The sequence below is a fragment of the Hermetia illucens genome, chromosome 2 (assembly GCF_905115235.1).
Source record: "Hermetia illucens chromosome 2, iHerIll2.2.curated.20191125, whole genome shotgun sequence".
In the NCBI taxonomy this organism is placed as follows: domain Eukaryota; kingdom Metazoa; phylum Arthropoda; class Insecta; order Diptera; family Stratiomyidae; genus Hermetia; species Hermetia illucens.
Window position 1 is genome coordinate 169,777,301 of NC_051850.1, and position 20,254 is coordinate 169,797,554.

The following is a 20,254-nucleotide window of genomic DNA, read 5'->3' on the forward strand; positions in this document are numbered from 1 at the left end:
CGGGTATTTGCATCCATTGAATGCAACGGTGGAGGAGAATTCATGTTGGCGCCTAGGTTGACGCCTCCGATGTGCCGTCATAAAATTATCCTTTTAAAATATTGCACTGGAAAATGAGTAATTTAGTAAGTTTAGTAGAAAAACTAGCTTTGCTCCGATCAGTCCTAACAGTGCGATTACTTACTTACGTCCATAGATAACATATTCTGTTAGCATTAACTGGAGAAACATTGAGCAATTTGTTTTTTAGAGTTTCTGCTGGCCCAAACTGTCACTTGTTCGATCACCAAAGTTAAGCGTTGCTGAATGTGGTATAATATTCAGTTGGGGCACCACTTGGGCAGTTTTTATTTTAAATGTGATACCTTTTCCTAGTTGATAGTAAAGTAAGTTTAGTTACTCGAGAATGTATAATTGTTTGATCGTCTGTGCCTAAATAATGCTCCCGTCGTAAGGCCAGACATTAACGTAACTTTCCTTTTCAGGCTAAGGTCTGAGTACTCAGAAGTTTGCCTCTCCCCACCTCAAACACACACACACGACATTGAAAAATGCTTGATTGTCAGTTATATTCGTTATATTCTTTTGGGCTCTTTTGTCCTATGTGTTTTTCAATTCGTGTCGACATTTCTGCAGCATCAAAGCTTTATGCGTTGTTTTGAGGCTTAACTGAAAACTTGTGTGTGAAAAAACTTGCATAGTTGCCGAATTACATCTAGATCCATTTTGCACACGAACTTTTAGACGGGTACACTCTAGCCAAAGATGTACACACAATCAGCCTCCCGGTCATACGAGAGCTAATGTTAGCTCATTCTATGTCATAGCTACTTCAAGAGGCAACCGTCAATGAAATTTCCCTCTTGAAAGTTAGTTGGAGACTTGTCTTAGTGATAATACCTCCATCCAAGGATTTTTCGAAATCTCTATTCCGTTGGGTTCATCCGTTAGTCTTATTAAGAATGTAACTTGCTAACTCCGTAGCCTACACAATGACGAAATCTATGAGCGATACCATGACCGTCCGGTTGTGGATAAAATCCGGCTCAATAGGTTACGGTGGGCGCGTCACTTAATCCGTATGGATGAGGATGATCCCACCCGGAAAGTCTATAAGGGCAATATCTATGGTAGAAAAAGAAGACGAGGCAGACCCTGCCTAAGATGGAGCGATGGCGTAGGTCAGGACGCCAGACAGCTTTTAGGGATATCGAATTGGTGGACCTCGGCGCCAAACCGGGATGTCTGGAGTTCCTTATTAAGGCAGGCCTAGACCGGATACCGGTCGTTGCGCCGTTGATGATGATGAACTTGCCAAGACTTTTAGAGTTGGGTACTAGGACCAGCTCCCATAGGACTTCTCTTGGAAACATTGAAGAATTTGGTGGCAGCTTAGCTTTCTTTACATTTTGCAATTTTTTATTGGAGCTCGCGCCACGGTGCTACTGAGAAAGAGTTCCCTGGCTAGCCTGTAGTCTTAGTTGAAGGTTCGACCTAATAATCACGTCTTCCCTGAAGACTGGGTAATATCTGTACTTTGCATACCAATAATCATACACCAACCACTTGGAATTCAACCCCTAGGGTAGAGTCCTTGGTTCACCTCAGTCTTGGCTGTCGGCTAAGAACTGCTAGTTTCAAACTCTTGATGTTGGACATGCTATATCATGAGTGTTGCCACAACGGCAGCCTACGGATTCATAGTTACTTTTGTGATGGATAAGGCCTAGAATTTTGAGGTCTATCATAGAATAATTGCAGAATATTGCAACTGAAGCGTTTTTTTTACCTGATAGGTGGCTCACTGGAACCTCTAAATTAATGAGTCAGAATGAGCAATGATTTTATCCGAGGCTTTACAGAAGGTCCCCAAAAGTAATGTTTCATTTTTTCGTTTTTCGTGACGGTTTAGGCTTTCGGGCAATCAGCACTCCTCTATTTAGGTATTTTTCTTTCTATTTAGAAAAGGGCCTTAGTTTTTTAAAGTAGGAAGTATTTTTCGATCTTCCACCTATTTTTGTGTTCTGTTGTTCACCTCTTGGATGAAAGGTCGAAACTGCCGTCAAACTGACAATAAACCAATTTATGTGAACATTGATTCTATTTCACCATCCTTCGCCATTCACATTATAACCGAATAAACGCTGTTAAATAAACGTAATTGCCCAGGATACACCTACTCTTCTAATAAAATCGACATTATACGACTCATAAACGTCGAAAATGATAATTACAATTATTATTATCTCTGAAAGCCAAGGGCAAACATAGGAAGCATTTACTCATCTTATCAGTATTATTCAAATGTAGTCCCCGGGGAAGTCTTTGTAACAGTTCTGTGTCATTCTGCCACCCAATCTTAGCTTCTCACTGCCAGTTTCCGCATTTTAAGTACTTTTTAAATATTTAGCTATAAACCCTGTTTTCGAAAATAAAACAGTTTCCTGCGGGGATGACAAGGTAGTTCCTAAAAATCAAGGGGTACATGCGAAAGTTGGTGGCGTATGTGAGCAGATTCGCAATTTTATGCAACAATTTGACTCCTGCGCTTCATGCGATGTTGCATTTGCTTAAAATAGTGTTGATGGCAGTGGTAAGGAAGATGGATGTGCAGAGGTAGAGTCTAGGATGCAGAAAGTATTACCAATTTTGCTTGAAAAATGGATGGAAAGAAGGGATGCGTGTTGGAAGCTGGAAATAAAAGAGGCTATTTTAGGTGTATGTATTGTTTGTGAAAATTGATATGAAAGAGAGTATTTATAGTCCATGGAGCCGGTGCAGAGAGAGGGGATGATTTCCTTCGTCTCATCCTCGATGATCCCCGATTGAAGACTTTAACAAAATTAGATTTATGGGACAATTTTAGGCGACCCACAACACTTTCACTAAGGCCCAGATTTTCTGCCTAGCACCCTTCGTATAAGACGTACAACATGTTAATTACGTGGGTTCTCGTGCTCTGCTTCTATCTTTAGATAGCAAAGGGTCCTCAGAAAATCCTCCATGTTTACCCTCTATTCAGTGGTCAAAAACCGATAATATATCTACTCGTGAGGTCATAATAAACACGAACTAAGCAGTGTGGGCTCCATATTTTCATCTCCGGGGAATTCCCATCCACAAACAAGCATGGACTTCCCGAATAACTTATTTACCGACTCCATCAAATTAGCAACTCTGCTCCAAACTGAACGTTGCTCCATCGAACGTTATGAAATGCCTAACTTGGCTAGCGCCAGAGTCATAAAGTGTTGATGAAGAAGCGTTGACGGGGTAAGAACTGCAACCCGGGAAATACTATCAGCTGCTTGTTGATGGTAATTTCATCCAACACGATTCAAATAAAACTCAAAAGAAAAAAATCGCCTGTCACGACAAATAAAAACTTGACGAAAACTCGTTTTATAGGTTAAAAGCTTCTTGCCACCCCCAAATGGCCATTAAAGCGTTTTATTGACGTCGAAGTGCAGTCACAGGCAAAACAACTATAGAAAGTAGTAAAATTATTATTGTTAAAGAGAGGGTGAAATGGTAGTGGACAGTATAAGGAAATCCTGAAGCTATAAAAAAGGTGGAAATTAAAATAAAATGCCGTCGCAATTAAACAGATTTGTGAGTTTCGAATGGCATTTCAGCGTTTTGCTGAAAATTTAAAGTGTTCACTTTAAAAGGGAGACGGAACTCGTTTCGCGAAAGAGCGCTGTTGGATGATTCACCAGACATTGGAAAATTAGTTGAAGTTGGATAACAAGTTTGAAGATAGTATTTACCAGTTAAATTTAATTTCAGCTGCTCATACACTCCGTTCCTTTGATGATTTGCATGAAGAAGAGCAAACATTCAAGGAGAAAATTAGTCAAAGAATTTTGAGTTTGAAAGGCAGAATATATTCTTTATTGGGTAGAAATTGAAGAGAGAAATTTTTATTTAAAATCGAAGGGATGAAATTCGTTAGCCAGCAAGGTGAGATTGTCGTTGGAGTAATTATGAGTCTATCGACCCATATGTCCATTAGTGTTGCGGCTTTCAGTATCAGTTACTTTTGTCCCCCTTTCTGACTATCGTGGCACTTGGAAAATATTATAATAGTGCCCATCAGATGCCAAAATATAAATAGACATGTATATCAGCCTACCAGTGGAGAACGCACTCAAACTGTTAACAGCAGGGAGAGTGAGAATAGGCTGGGTTATGTGTCGCCTTAGGGAACAGGTGGCGTTAAAACGGTGCTTCAGATGTCTTGGCTTTGGTCACATTGCGAAGTCATACACTAACCCAAATGACAGGTCAAAGCAATGCAGGAGATGCGGAGTGGAAGGCCACATCAGCAAGGACTGCGGAGCTGACCCAAATTGTCTACTGTGCAAAGGAAAGGAGGGTGTGGACCATCGGCATATTGCGGGCAGCAGCAGGTGCCTGGAATACAGGAGATCCCTTAGCACAAATCACAGATGAGGTTGATACAAATCAATCTCAACCACTGCGAGGCGGCGCAGGATCTACTCGCGCAAACCATCCGCGAGAAAAACATCGATGTGGCCATACTAAGTGAACCATACCGAAACCGCGGTGGTAGCGTTTGGGTCAAAGACCAAACGGGCCAAGCAGCGCTGTGGACTTGTGGAGAACAAGCCTTCCAGGAAATAATGGAGCACTCGGAGGAGGGCTTCATCAGAGCGAAGGTGAAGGGCATCCACATCTATAGCTGCTATGCTCCACCCAGCGCTACACTCGTCGAGCATGAGCGGATGCTTTCTGATCTTGTTTTGGATGCAAGAGGACGTTGGCCGATCATAATAGGATTTCAATGCGTGAGCTCTTGAATGGGGCAGCCGGGTAACTAATGTCAGGGGACGTGTTTTCCTCGAAGCATTCGCGGAGCTGGATGTGGTACTGGCGAATGTTGGGTCTTCGTATACTTTCCAGGGAAGGGGCCTGGGGTCTATAATGGACCCGACTACGTGAGTGCCACTTTAGCCAGTAGAATCGCTTGGCATGTCAGTGAGGACTATACTCACAGCGACCACCAGGCAATCTACATAGAGATCAAGGGCGGATCGATCTCAAAAAAGAGTTTTCGCAGAATGCCGGGTGGTATGCTTGGCTGGACAGTGAAAGCTTTCGAGGGGGACACGTTTTCCGCGGTGCTCAAATCCGACATATCCCTGAATGGTACGGCTGGAGAGAAAGCCACCCAGATCACTCGATGGGTGACGGAAGCATGCGATGCTGCTATGCCCAGAAGGCGATTGCTCCCCAGTAGGCAACCCAACTACTGGTGGAACAACGAAATCGTAAGTTTGCGAGCCGCATGTTTTCGGGCAAGGAGGCTTTGCCAGAGGCTCAGAGGAAAACCCGGTGGCAACGGTCGAGAGGAGGCACACAAGCAATTGCGTGGCCGCCTAAAGAAAGCCATAAGGAGGAGCAAAAAGAACTGCTTCAAACAGCTGTGCGACCATGCCGACATAAACCCTTGGGGCGAGGCTTACAGAGTGGTGATGAAAAGGCTGCGGAAATCACCCCAGGTGACCTGTCCGCGCCTCCTGAAACAGCTTGTTACCACTCTGTTCCCTCACCACGAAAATAGGGGAAGGCAAATTTTTGTCTAGCTAAATGACGGCATAATACCGCCTGTAACTGTGGAGGAGCTGCGGGGAAATATGTGGTAGGTTCGGTGACAACAAGGGCCCAGGGTTGGATGGCATCCCCAACCGAGCTTTGAAACTGGCAGTGAAGACTAGGCCCGACCTTTTCGCCAACATCTTCGAGGCGTGCCTAAAGGAAGGAATATTCCCTGCCCAGTGGAAAAAGCAAAAGTTGGTGTTGCTTCCGAAGCCTGGCAAGCCACCTGGAAACCCACCGTCGTACCGTCCTATCTGCCTCTTGGATACAATGGGAACGATGATGGAGAGAGTCATCTACAACAGATTCCTGCCCATCGTCGAAGCCAGCAATGGTTTGTCGGAATGCCAGTTTGGTTTCCGACGCGCCCACTCTACGGTGGACGCAATTGGCATGGTGGTAAACCTGGCAAAAGGTGCACTGATTTCTGGCGGCTGCTGTGCCGTGGTGGCGTTGGATATCAAAAACCCATTCAATTCGGCCAACTGGAATAGAATTAAACGGGCGTTGGCTGACATAGGTGTCCCCGGATACTTAGGGAATTTGGTGGAAAACTACCTCTCAGAGAGGACTCTCTGGTACGGGACGGATGAGGGCCCCAAAGAGTACATTATCACAGCCGGGGTATCACAGGGATCGGTACTTGGTCCCCTGTTGTGGAATATCATGTATAATGGGGTGCTTGCTCTTCCCGTCCCAGAGGGGACTACGATTGTCGGCTTTCCTGATGACCTAGCTGTGGTTGTTGCAGCAAAACACCCAGAAGATGTGGAGGTTTACGCAACAGTGAGAGCGGTAAAGTCCTGGCTAGAAAAGGCTGGGCTGACTTTGGCGGACGCGAAAACGGAAGCGGTCTTAATAACGAAACGCAGGAAAAATAACACTGTAAAAGTGGAGGTCGGTGGACATACGATCGTATCAAAGCCGGCTATCGAATACCTGGGGGTAATAATTGCCACCAAATTGAGTTTTAGGGAACACCTAGAGTATGCATGCCAAAAGGCAGCCAGTGCCACCACGGCACTTGCAAAAATGTTGCCAAATATTGGTAGGCCGAAACATTGCCGGAGGTTGGTGCTAGCCGGAGTGCTGCGCTCCATCCTGCCTGTGTCGGCAGAGGCGCTTGCAAACTCTCAGAGACGGAAGCAGGTGAACTCGGTTTACCGGCGGATGGCTTTGAGAGTTTGCAGTGCTTTTAGAACCACATCAGATGAGGCAGTATTGGTGGTGGCAGGCATGATCCTGGTTGACATTCTGGCCAAAGAAATGAGTGTCCTGTACAATGCAAGACATATGAAGGGGCATGCACAGCGTAGAAGTGCGGCAAGGTCAGAGTCGCTTGATCTCTGGCAACGCAGATGGGACGAGTCTGCGAAAGGTCGGTGGATGCACAGGCTCATTCCCAACATTAGGGTGTGGCTTGAGCGAAAACATGGGGAGACCAACTACCACATCACCCAGTTCCTCACGGGACACGGTGGTTGCTACAGGCAGTATCTGCACCGCTTTGGGTTGGATGATTTTCCGAACTGTCCCAGATGCGATGGCATACCGGAGGATCCAGAGCATGTGATGTTTCACTGCCCACGATTGGCGATGGAGAGAAGGAGCTTCAACCAGGTGCTGGGCAGGAGCGGGACCCCGGAGAGCTTGGTTACTGAGATGCTGGAGTCCGAGGAGAAGTGGCTTGCGGTTGGCTCCGCAATCATCCAAATGCAGGAGGAGTTGCTGAAGGAACAAAGCAGGAGGAAAGCTGCAAATAGGAGAAGGATGAGTGCCTAAAAGCGAACCTACCCCGCGAAGTAATACCTCAATGGTGGTCCCGCGGGGCTGGGGCTGGAGAGACCGGGGGTGGTTTTTAGTGGGTGTGAACCCCACACGCGGCCGCTGTAGTTCCGCCGTTCGGGCGGCGGAGCTGCGGCGGACGTGTCTTTCTAAGATTTTCCACCTCCGTGTACGCACAAAAAAAAAAAAAGACATGTATATATGTACATACAAAATACTATATATCAACAGACCCAGAATACTAACCGCCATGTAGAGCGTTACGTTAAAAAATCACTTTTTGGTTTGATACCCTTTAACTCTCGGAAAAGCAGCTTGTACAGGGCGGTTCAATAAGTACCTATGTTAGAAATAAACAAACCATTTAATTTTTCAACATAGTCCCCTTTTAGGAAGATACACTTCTCCCAACGTTCCAGGCATTTTTTCTAACCACTCCAAAAAATAAGATCTGTCGAACTCTCCAGAATACGGTTCAATCCCAGCGACCAAAATTTTTTCCCGCTAGCCATTTCTTCATCTTAGGGAACAAGAAGAAGTCACAGAGAGCCAGATCGGGTGAATAGGGTGAGTTCGACAGCAACTCATAACGCAATTTATCCAGTTTGGAGACGACAACTCCGGATGAATGAGCTGGTGCGTTATCGTGTTGAAACAGCACCTTCTTTTTCGGCAAATGCGGCCTTGTCCCCTTCAATTTCTTGTTGAAGCTGTCCTATAATCCACTGTAGTACTGTCCAGAGATCGTTCTTCCTTTTCCTAAGAAATCCGTGAGGATGGTGCCGTTCGCATCTCAAAAAATTGTCGCTATGACCTTTTTGGGTGGGACCGTCTTTGCCCTCGTTGGAGCAGATTCACCGGGAGAAATGTTTTGATTGTTGCGATGACAACTCGATGCAAAAACTCGTCCGGGTCTCGCTTAAATTGCTGCAAACACTACTTCGAAGTTAATAGCCGCGCTCGCAATTGCAGCACCCATTGGGCCGATCATTTTTTCATCGCCAAGTTATGATGTAACCACATTTGCCGTGCTTCTTGGCGGCTCCTCATCAAAAACGGATGCTTGCCTAAGTTTAAATTCATTGAACCAATATCTAACTGTGGTCATAGATGGCGAAGTTTCCTCCCTCCCAATAGCATCCAATTTTGATTTTATCTTCTCGCATTTTTACCGAGCAATACTGCTCTTTTTCCATCTTAGCGAAACATGTCTTACTCGAATGGCTGCCAAATCCAAACTAACCTATCAATCAGTCTGAAATTGGTTTTGCCGGGGTTTGATAGATGGTAGCACACGATGATAATGCCAATTTCCTCCAGGAACGCAATCTGTTGTCAAACACGAGTACTTATTGAATCGCCCTCATAGATGCTGCAGGTGCATCACTTCGTTCACGTTTTCCTGTGACGAACTGCCTTGGGAGTCATTTGCTTTTTAGCATTTTTCCTTTTTCCTATTGTATTTCCTTCTACACATCCATTATCCTCCTTTTAATTCCTTAATTCCCATTCCGACATTCACTTGTTTCAAAATACTAGTTTATAGATAAACTCTTTTATTTTTATTCTTGATAAATTTACTCATAAAACACTCTCACTTTTTTCAAACTTCCCGAAATCTTAAAATTCTTTAAAGATTTCCAATAATAACGAAGAATTTTTCAAATGTTTCTAAAATGATCATTAACCTTCTTTGTTGTTGTTTCGCCATACATCTGATTATTATCTGATAATTAAATACATTTGTAGCGTTTGCTTCGGACTAAAGTGAAATCCTATGCCTGCAAATGGCAATGCTAGCATGTTGTGGGGATCTTGTTGTTGGAAGGATCCCGATAAGATGATGGAAGACTTGATGCTAAATATAGAAAAAATTTAATTCCAACTGGGCATCGACCCTGAGCTCGGAAAATTAACGGCAAGCCAGCTGACTAGAGCATCATCTTTTACGATTTTGATACTTTAAAATCGAAAACTAAAGTAGAGGATTTGGTGTCGGTGTTAACTTTTCCCTCAACTAAAGTCGAGATAGTGTTAAGGGATGCTATTCCAATAGCATCCCTTAACACAACTTAACACTATTTTATAAGCATTTTATGGCGTTCTTTTGAATTGAACGCAGTGGGAATCCGAAACTAAAGATTTCAGAAGGAGAGAAATAGTGCAGACTTGTGTGATTTAACCATTTTGATTAATTTTGTACAGTGGAATCGAAAGAGATGTGTCGCGGGGATGCTACTGAAAGACAAGGAACATTAATACAAATTAATTGTGCTGGGACTGGCGATTTGACTCCCGGTAAAAGTACAAGACAAATCGTTTTTACTATGACACAGATTTATTGAATTAATTATCATTTGAGAAATTGTAGTGAGATGAAGTCGATATGAATCTTTGAAGGCCCCCCTGCTTCCCTCTATCCCAGCGAAACTTACACTACCATAAGCGTATTTTTCATTTTTATGGCCTGAGGATGCCAAGGTTGAGTGGAAAAATCCCGAGGGGTCAAGTTGCCATTTTTCTTCATTTTCAGTTTTAGCTCGTGCCTTTTTTCCGCTATTTTCGCGCAATATCCTCTTTGTTGGGCCTATAGTTTCCGGTGCGGACCTATGTTTTTTTTTTGTTTTGTATATTGACTTGTAATGGAACTAGGTGCTCCAAGTGAACCCCGCCGCCACCCCTCATAGTTCCGGGATTGGCCAACTAAGAGACATGCAAGCGTGTGTGATCGTTGAGCTTCAAGACAGACCATGACGGTTAATTTTGCCAACTTTTTGGCGTTTTAGGATGAGTGTCTCCTCTAGGTCGACTCCGACTAACCAGGGTGCTCCACTGCCGCAATCCACTTAGTCATTACAAGCTATAGCTTTCTAAAATTAAGGCTTTTGTGTGAAAAGAAAAGCAAAGATATCAAAGATTATGGGGCTGTAAAAAAATTCATTACTTAAGTAAAGGTTGGTTTTGTGAAAATCTACACGTTCCTCTGCAAACGTGTCAAAAGTCTATAGTTATCAGCAACTGCTTCAAGTTCTTCCAGGTCTCCTCTGTAGTCACTTTCATACCTTCGTGATAATAATAATAATCATTGGCGCAACAATCCAATTGAAGTGCGGGCCTTGAAGTGCGTTAGAGCACTTCATTCAAGACTTTAATGGCACTCTACAGGATTACAGTACCCTATAGGAGGCAATGTAGTCAGCATTGCGCTCGCCCGAGATTATTACCCTAATTTGACTCAGGTACTCATTCACAGCTGAGTCGACTGGTATCCGACGTCAAATCACGATACAAATCCCACCGCCAGAATCCCATTTGAACCGCGACCTTTCGTACGACAGCCTTGTGCTCTAACCACTCAGTTATCCGCGCACCGGACCTTTGTTATGCGTAGGAAAAGTCACCGATTCTATGGACCACAAGGGAACAGAGTGGATGCAATAATGCAGCCAGGAACAAGGATGCCTTTTTTGGACAAATCAACTGAAGGCACCGGTGTACTGCATTTCCATCTTCCGTTCTCCAATCTGATTCTGATACTTCGATATTCCTGGCGAAGAACAGGAGTCAAAGTTTTGTTTGTTGGTACAAAGATACAAATAGTTCTTATGAAGGGAAGAACATAATTTTTGGACTAGATTCAATTGGATTGTCCTACCAACGATGGTCTTATTATATGATATGTTCCCACCAAAAATGTTAAAAATAACGCCACAAGTTGGCTCTAGTTAAGTCCAGGTTCTTGGCGAAGTTCCGAAATCGAAAATTGGGCCGAAACTATGGAAAATACCATGAGCTGTAAAAATAAATTCCTAGTGGGCAGGCAATATGACATCAACTGGAATAAGTCAATAAGTTTTCTACCTACGTGCGCACAAATTTACGATGAAATTCTATTAGCGGTCAATTAAGGAATAAGTGTGGTAGAGCTGGGAAAACTGGAACTCCTTCTGATTGTGTTGAACTTCTAGGGAAACTGGGAGGAAATTATGGAAAAAACCGATAAATTTTCGTATTTTCTGCTGACATTATCAATTCCAAAATTGCGAGTTCTAAAAGGGTTGTAAATTTCGTAGAAATTTTTCAATCTAACATAATCCCATCTTAGGCTATTGTGTATTTCCTACCAATAATTTTCCATCCCAATTAAGTAAGCCCTGACCTATATCTTCTTCAAATTTTACATGCGCACTTTTCAAATTCTCGCATTTTGGTTCGGTCACGTCTTCCTTTTCTCCGTTTAGATGATCATTCAGTCATCCGAGAAAAACTAGCTTTGCTACCTTAAGCAGTAGATCGAAAACTCCTGGCACCCTTGTACAACAATAAGAAAAACCACAGCCTGCATTTAGCAGGATAAATACAATGCGCTTTCAACAATTTCACAGTATAACAACACACCTGCTTCTCTCTTGCCTACATCGACCCCTTAAGTAAAGATGCATTTGATTGTAAACTAGCATGTTTTAGTACATAGCATTGTGATCCTAATTACACGAAACGAAAAATATCGGTGCTAATTTTAGAAAATATAATTACATATTTGTTGAATTGGCTTTAGGGTTATGTTTATATGTCATACTCGCATATATTGACGGCTTGGTGGATTTCAGTTTGAAAAATTTGACATAGAAGATGAATATAATAAACCTAACAAGCACAAAGAGGCAAAGAGCTTCATTTTCAGTGGAATTTCCTTTTAACATGAAATAATTCTCTTTAACTTGCTGGATCAATGTTGACAAGCCCAACGGACTTAATGCAGTCCTCATTCATAGATTCATTTGGGGGACGAAATTTGTTTCCTATGCAACTGGTTCATGATCTTCAAAACACAAATGTTATAATGTATGTATGTAACTAATTGTTTGGGCTCAAGATTTATATAGTAGGAATACCTTAAAGGTACTGATCAAAACTGTTCGACTCAGTTTCGAACCATTTTTTTGTTACCCTGTTAGTAAAATTTGAAATTGAAATTTAGCAGAATCTCATTGTCATCTTTGAAAATACCAACAAACCCGTCCAAATTCTATTCTTATTCAACTTTCATTAAAGTCAACTGAGACCATCCAAGTTCATTGAACATCGTCTCCTCCAAGAGCTCCGACAATATTACCGAGAAGAAAAAAACCTATCAATCGCTAGACCATTAGCTGTCTTTCTAAATAAATCAACTAACAAGAATACGTTTTTTTTTATTTTCTCTTGAGCTTTCACTTTAGGTGGAGTATGAGCAAATATGAAGTTTATTCATGCTGAGTTCAATGTCATTATAAGACAGGCATCGTTTCCAATCTGACTGGCATCAAAAGTAGTGTTTGGGCTCGAGAGGAAGATAGCCGTCTTGAAAGTGTCAAGAAAAAATATTTTGCTCGTGAAAATGTGTCGAAACATGTGACCCTATCAATCTATTCATCGCTTTATTCGGAGATAGAGAAATTGAAAAAAAATTTAGATCCATTTTGAAAGTGATTGATTTGTTGATATGTTCTTGGGTAAAGTCCGTAATTTTCTATTTTATCAGTCATTTATTCGGGTTAAAAGCAAAACATTCAGTTTGGAGAAACGTGCCTGTGATATTCTACCGTTTTCTGGGAATCAAATAGCTATGGGTTCCTTGTATAGGATATGCATCATCAAACTAAAGGCCATGCGAGTGATAAACTTACTGCAGCGGAATAATACAAGGAAGAACACAAACATCTATCACCAAGTAGAGTTCGCACCAGGGGCAACGTCTTCAAGAGGCTGACGGTCAATCAACTCAGCCATCACACTGTTCAAGCTACCGCTCTACTTTTTCAGCCCGCCGAATTAAATCTGTTCAATTAAAAGGAATAATAATAGCATTGGACCCTAAGGTTTTTTCTCTGTGCTGTCTGCTCAGCACAATTCAAGCTCTGTAGGAAATAAGCCTGCAGCACCGCAAAAATAAACGGACTCAGACTGTCTGATCTCCGAATGTAAGTGTAAGATTAAAGACTAAGCCCCTTGTCAGTAAAGTAAAGAACATTTCACTGTTTTTGACCGACTTTCCGTGCGATGCGTATATGTGCACATTCCCACATTTTTTACTCAGTAAAACATGACAAAAGCATTTCTTTCGTCTTTGAACATACCTTCACGACATAGATATGACAAACAGCCACAAATCTGGATTAACTCAATCAGAATTCCTTTCAGCAACCACTATATTCAACCATTAGACAACCAGGAATGTTCCCACCCCTGCGCTCCTCACCTAATTATTTCTTACTAAATATACGTGATTTTAAGGTGCCATAAAAGCAGACGGGGTAATCCAGCTCCGCCAGCATGTTACCGATTTCTCATAATTGCTTCTACTAAGTATGTTTCTAAATTAAACACAATGTCAACCTGAAATTCCTCAGGTCTTGGGAATTACTTTCAAAAAAGCATTAACATTCCGTATCCTCCGGTATTGCTTCATCCATTCACGCTTTTGAGACGGTGAGCAAATAAATTCGCAGTCCTGAAATGCAAACTTTAATATCGTATGGTATTTACGTTAATTGCACGGGACGTTGGAGGTAGACATTGAAACAAGTGCCGAGGAATGGAACTTTAAGTTTTGATACCTCGTCCTTGTTTAAGGCTATAGTGTGCGAGGAAATTAACATGAAAGTGCTTCGTGCATAAAGCTGCGAATAGAGAGGATGACTCAAAAATAGAAGTGTTGATCCTTAGAGAATAACAACAGTGAGACATCAACGGTTAGAAGGACTTCCTTGGAAAGGTGTACTTATTTAAAATATAGCGTTTGTCTGTTTTCAAAATAGGGTTGCAATGTGGGTTGATAAGATGCTAATCGAGTTATTTTAGTGCTGGATAGAAAAATATTCAGGAATAGGGGCAGCTGGTTCCCGAAATGCAGTATTCGTGATTTCAAACACATAATTCTAGCCAATAAAGGAAAACTCTCCTCTATTCGCCTTTTCCGGGGCCAATTTGTTAAAATAATGCCCTTTTTATCCTCACATTTTTTTACTTTACTTTAGCATCCAGTCCTTTCTGCCGCTCTAAATCTTTTTCCGAACAAGAAGAATTCGGCCGACATGGTCTCATCTGTCAGCATATTTTAGCATCTATCTGTCAAAGTTTTCAGGATAGAGTTCCTAGTGCCTGCATAAAGTTGCTGGCGGATTTAATTTTCTCTTCGCTAGAAAAAAGGGGTAATCGACGTCACTCACGACTGCATAACAGAGCATATAATCAAGGAATCGTGTCCACTCAAGTAAGTCTGAAAACCACCATGTCTTTGCTTAATACGTCGTTATCTTATAAGAGCTGATATTTCCATTCTTCAGCAACCTTCCTCTTGACTCCTCTTCTTCTGATTTAGATTCCTTAATAGGGAAGGCAACGCATTGGGAATCATCATTACAGTCGGCTTTAAGCCCCACGTAAAACTGCCTCCGCACAAGCGCTTCCGATACACTTCTTTGCCAGAAACACCAGCCTATATTTTCGCACTGTAAAGCAGAGTGGAATATGTTGCGTCTCGTGTTGGAGGTAAGACGAGCGGACTTAAAACCGAAATTCTAACTGCAGCCTTATCCGCTGCTACTTTGATTTTACCGTAAAAGGTCACCTTTGAACCAAGCGTCAATCCAAGATACTAAACCGTTGGCTTTGACTCTATAGTCAACTTGTCAATTTCTTTTTAGTCGTTTTTTTCAGTGAAAGGCCGAAACCACGTTGCATCAATATGCCGAGTCTTCTTTGCGCCTACTCAACAGTGCGTCTTACATCTTCCGCATAACCTACCAGGAGCAGCTTTTCTTTCATGTCAAGTTTTAAAAGAGTATCGTAGGAATCGTTCCAGATGACTAGCTCTAGGATAGATCTTTTTGCTACTCCCGAAGCGATCTACATCCTCCTCCAGCTCTCCAGTGTCTCATTGAACAGGGAGCAACCTCTCAGATCATCTCTCAATAACTGCGAGAGCCAGCTAGGGTACGTGGAATGAATATTCTATGCTGCTTAACATATCCGCCCAATATTACGATATTGAAGACATTTCTGACATTAAGCGTTACGAGGAGCACTACTAATCGAGATGGCCGGCTGTGTATCTCAGTGACATCCACGACCTCCATCAGAACATTAACTGTGGGTCTACTTGCTCCAAAACTAAACCTTTTTTTTTTATTGGTTCCTCGGAAGCACTAATGGCATTGAGGAGTCTACTTCCGATGTGCTTTTCTGACTGTGCCAAGCATACAGAGTGATCGATTTGCAGACGGCAGTTGAAGACCTCTGCTCTATTTAACAGCGCGAGCCTCGCCTTCTTCCAGCGGCAAGGAAAAGTGCACCCCTTTAGACAAGTATTGAATGTGCCGAGCAGTAGGTTTGACAGCAAATAAGAAATTAGAAGAAAGGGGGTTGTAAATATCAATTTACTGCGGCGTTTAGCATTCTACACACACTGACTCTCTGAAACCGGTCTCATGGCTGACTTTAATCATGGAAACTTACGAATGTAGATCGGATCGTATGACGATCATCTTGGGGTTACTTGATATGTTGATAGTGTACCCTTTTTCTCATAGAGGACCGTGACTACTGTGGCGAAATTTCTGGAATCCGGAAATTGTAAGGTCGCTGATCAACCGAACAGTTTTACATTGATGTTATCCATGTCGAAATTGCTCCAAAATTGCAGAACACTCATTTGAAATTATATCCTTCGACAGAAATTAGTCAGTATTAAAACAGATGTCCATTTAGTTGCCCATAATGACAGCAACAGCACAGCAACAACAGGCAATGAACTGAAATATATGCGAATAATTATGGTCGAAAACGGAGTTTAAAATTAAATTTATCGGGTTGAGTATTAAGTTATTGCGTTTTTCTTTGTATTCCTTTTAAAGCCATTGATTTTTATACGAAACAAAGGCTAATCAATGGTAAACTATTCGTTTTGTTGGATAACATTCGGTGAGCTTTATAATTTCTCGTTTGTAGGAGGACCTGACTTTAATGACTATAAACTGAAGAACGTACTGATTTACCTCCTTTTCCAAATTTAATGTACTCCATTCAAGTGGCTTTGAAAAGAGCGAAACAAGTGGAAGTTTGGCACTTTGCTGTAGTAGGAGAGATATTTGAAGATATTTAGCTGTGCTTTCAAGGTGATAATGGGACAGGCTGAAGGAGGGACCTAGATATTCTGTGATCAGCAAAAACAACAAATTTCATTTTATTCATCAATTGATAAATGTTAAAATTCAGGCAGCCCTCACTTCAACTGAATAAATTGAATTTTCAGTAAAGGAAACGGCCTTTTGTCATGATCTCATAACAGCTAAGAAATTACACGAAACTTTTATTAACTTTTGCCAATGATGATATGAACTAAGAATTCAACTGACGATTTGTTTACCGGAATGAAATGAGTGCTTTTCCTTTCCTGTTCTTAGCCTTTGAAATGCATTGTTTTTTATCCTCTCAGTTCAGCGCTTGCGTTTGCCAGTTCCTTATTTTTAATAATGGATTGTTGTTAGCGTCGACAGAGTCCTTTCTATATTTCTTCGCCTTGCGACAGCCTGCAACTATCGGCTTTCTCTCCGAATAACCTTCAACACATTCTCGCTCAAAAATTTACAAAACTCATGGAATCTTTTGCACTTTCATCAACTTAAACACTTCCGGGTCACCATATAGCACAGAGCTGCCAGTTGTACTTGATTCGCCATCCGTTTCTCTTTCGAACTGCTCCAATTTTTCAGCAACCTGAGTTTGTTGCATCGTCGCGTTCCACGAAGACTTCTTCGACACCGTGGAAGGTGCTTGATAAGATATTGATATCATCGACATACATTGGCATTGGCAGGTACCTTGGTTTTCAACAGGATTTTTTTCGAGCTAAATGCTTAGGGGCTAAGTTTAAGAGCATTGGGGCTAGCCCCTTCTTCTGTTTGATATCGTTCTTTGTTAGGAATGACTCAATCATACTGTTCCGAATTCACATCTGTGAAATTGGTTGCCTTTATGAGAGGAGCCAGTTTCACTAGGATATCAAACTAGAGCATAGCTTTGTATAGTAATTTGCGATCGACACTATCGTTTCCTCTTCGATGGCGCTCCAGCCCAAATCTAGCCTTGGCCTCCCGGATGCATCGCCACCAATTATCTCTATTCAAAAACCGCGTCCTCCAGCTAAAAAATCTTAGAATTGATCGGAAATCTGCATCCACTGAGTCCTCCCAATGTTCCCTTGACTTCCTTTTTGATTGGCTACCAACGGCACTGTCTTTTAGCGCTCGTTTCGGAATCCTTCCCTTGTGCATTTGTTCGATGTAACCAGCGTATTGCATTGCATATTGATGGGCCGTCAAATAACTCAAATAATTCATGATTGTAACTGATTCGCCAGGAATATCTTTCCTCTACGGCTCCGAAAATCTTTCCGAGGACTCTTTTTCAAAGATATCGAGCTGCTTTTCCGACATTTGCGTTAAGATCCAAATCTCGTATCCTTACAGCAGCGTGGGATGAATTAATATCTTGTAGATACGTAGTTTATTGCTCCTGTGTACTTTTCTCGATCTCATTAGAGGGAGGGCTGCATGTAAGAGGGTAGGTAGACGATTTGCACCACCTGCTCGAAATTATGCTCGCTCAATGCAGCGCCTTTCAAATTTGGGTTATATATTTCGTTTCAGATTCATTGACCTTCTCCTCAACTTCAATCGCTGCTGACTCACACTGCTCGGACACTTTCTTCGCACGAAGCATCGAGCATCAAGTTAAAGGGTTGAAAGTGATTATTTATTTAATGATGTCATTCTCAGAAACTACCCAACCAAAAAATCTGAAAAAAAATCAAGAGGCTGCCACTATGTGGTGGCTTAACTCGAAAATACCCTTCATACCGATATCTGTTCAAATAAAGTTAATAATGGTATGTTAGTATAATTTTTAGCAATTTCATTGCGAAACCCCCCTTAAATTTATTATGCAGCAATGTAGGTTATAGCAGACAGCATGATCCTATGAAGTTTGATTGAAATCGCGCCATTACTAATGCAAATTTAAGCCTGACATTCACGCGAAAGTGGATATTCTCACATAATATATGCACATATTATGTGCTAGGTACTAATGGGATGCATACTTAAATGGCTTTATAACAGAAATACACAAAACTTTTCATACCTGAAGAGTCCAGCTTCCAGTTTTCCAACTTGTTTGTCCACCGGACCATTTGTTCGTCTGTCAAGATTCTGCTCGGCTGGGATGCCATCGATTCCGCGAGCTTTATAGGATTTTAATTTAAACAAAGCTGCCTCGAATTCGTAAGACGTCGGAGGCGTGTTCTCCATTTGGGTCATCCGGAATGACAAAGGGGTGGAAACGTGTCGTCATTGGATTCAAGAGGTCTTGAAAATACTGAATCCATCTTGCTTTTATTTGAGTCGTGTCGCTAATGATATTGTCATGCAGATACCATCCCTAATTTTTCGCCACATTTCGTCGCTACTTGCCACAGGACCAATATGAGGTAGTGCATCGAAATGCGCCTTGTCGACATACAAGCTACTTTGATCGGTTCGTCTTTCGACTTTTCCTCGTTGATTTTGGGAGTCCAGCTTCTGAGGCTATGACTATTTTTGGCTATTTGACAACGGTATTTCCCTCCAACCAGGAAATGGTCCCTGTCACGGTTAGCACGTCGTTGCGTCTTCAGGTTGAATATGTTTTAGGGCAGCTTTTTTTCGTCGAGGACGTGGTCAATTTGATTGAATGTCTGCCCGTTTGGTGATGCCCTCGTCATTTTATGCGTTTTCTTATGGGGGAAGCAAGTGCAGCTTGCGATTAAATTTTTTTTTCTGGCAAAGTCGATGAGTCCTTGGCCATTATGGTTTGTTTCATTATGGATTTTCTTCTCTCCTGTCATGCCTCTATAGAACAGTTCGTTGTCAATTTTAGTGTTGAAGGCTCCCAGCAATACTTTGATGTCATTGGAGCGCAACCTGCCAAAAATTCTGTCCAGTCGGGTGTAGAATTGGTCTTTAATGCATATTCTTTTCTCTCTGTTGGTGCATGGCAGTTAATACACCACACATTGAAAAACTTTGTTTTAAAGCGGATTAATCAGATTCGTTCATTAATCGGTTTGAAACCAGTTACCTGCTGCCTAGATGTGTTGTTCATAATAAAGGCGGCACCGCCTCCGCTTCGTCGCTCTTTGCCATTGGTAAATATTATTACGTCGCTTCCGAGCCAATCTGTTTCTTGGGGTTACCTGTTACGAAATACTTCCTGGAGAAGCTGCCGCAGGGCACGCGTTCGAAAAAGGGATCGCACACTCCGAGACCCAAGGGGTAGTCCATCCATCCAATGCTGTATCGTGTATTTCTGGACACCTTAATATTTTTCGAGTAAGCGTGGTCAGCGCTTCGCTCAACTCTCTACCAGGACTACCGACCTGGATAGTTTCTTCCATCTTTCCATTTGTTTCACGTTAAAGGATTGAGCCATTTTTGAGAGTCCACTTTTGGAGCCGTGCAGCTCCTAGTACTTCTCGTATATTTGTTTCGCGCTGAATGGTTGGTCTGTTGCTGAATGTCTGGAGACGCCATGATACTCCCCGATGACTCTCCATGCAGGGTTTAGCTTGTTTTCTAGGATTTTGGTGAATACTCTTTAGGCGGAACAAGGAGGCGAGATACCTCTGTAATTTTCTCACGCCAGCCTGTTGTCTTGTTTGTAGATTGAACTGATGATGGTTTTGCACCATTCTGACGGTATTTTTTCCTCCTTCCATATTTTCTTGATAAGAATGTAGATGGCTCGAAGGCAATTTGGTTAAATCTTC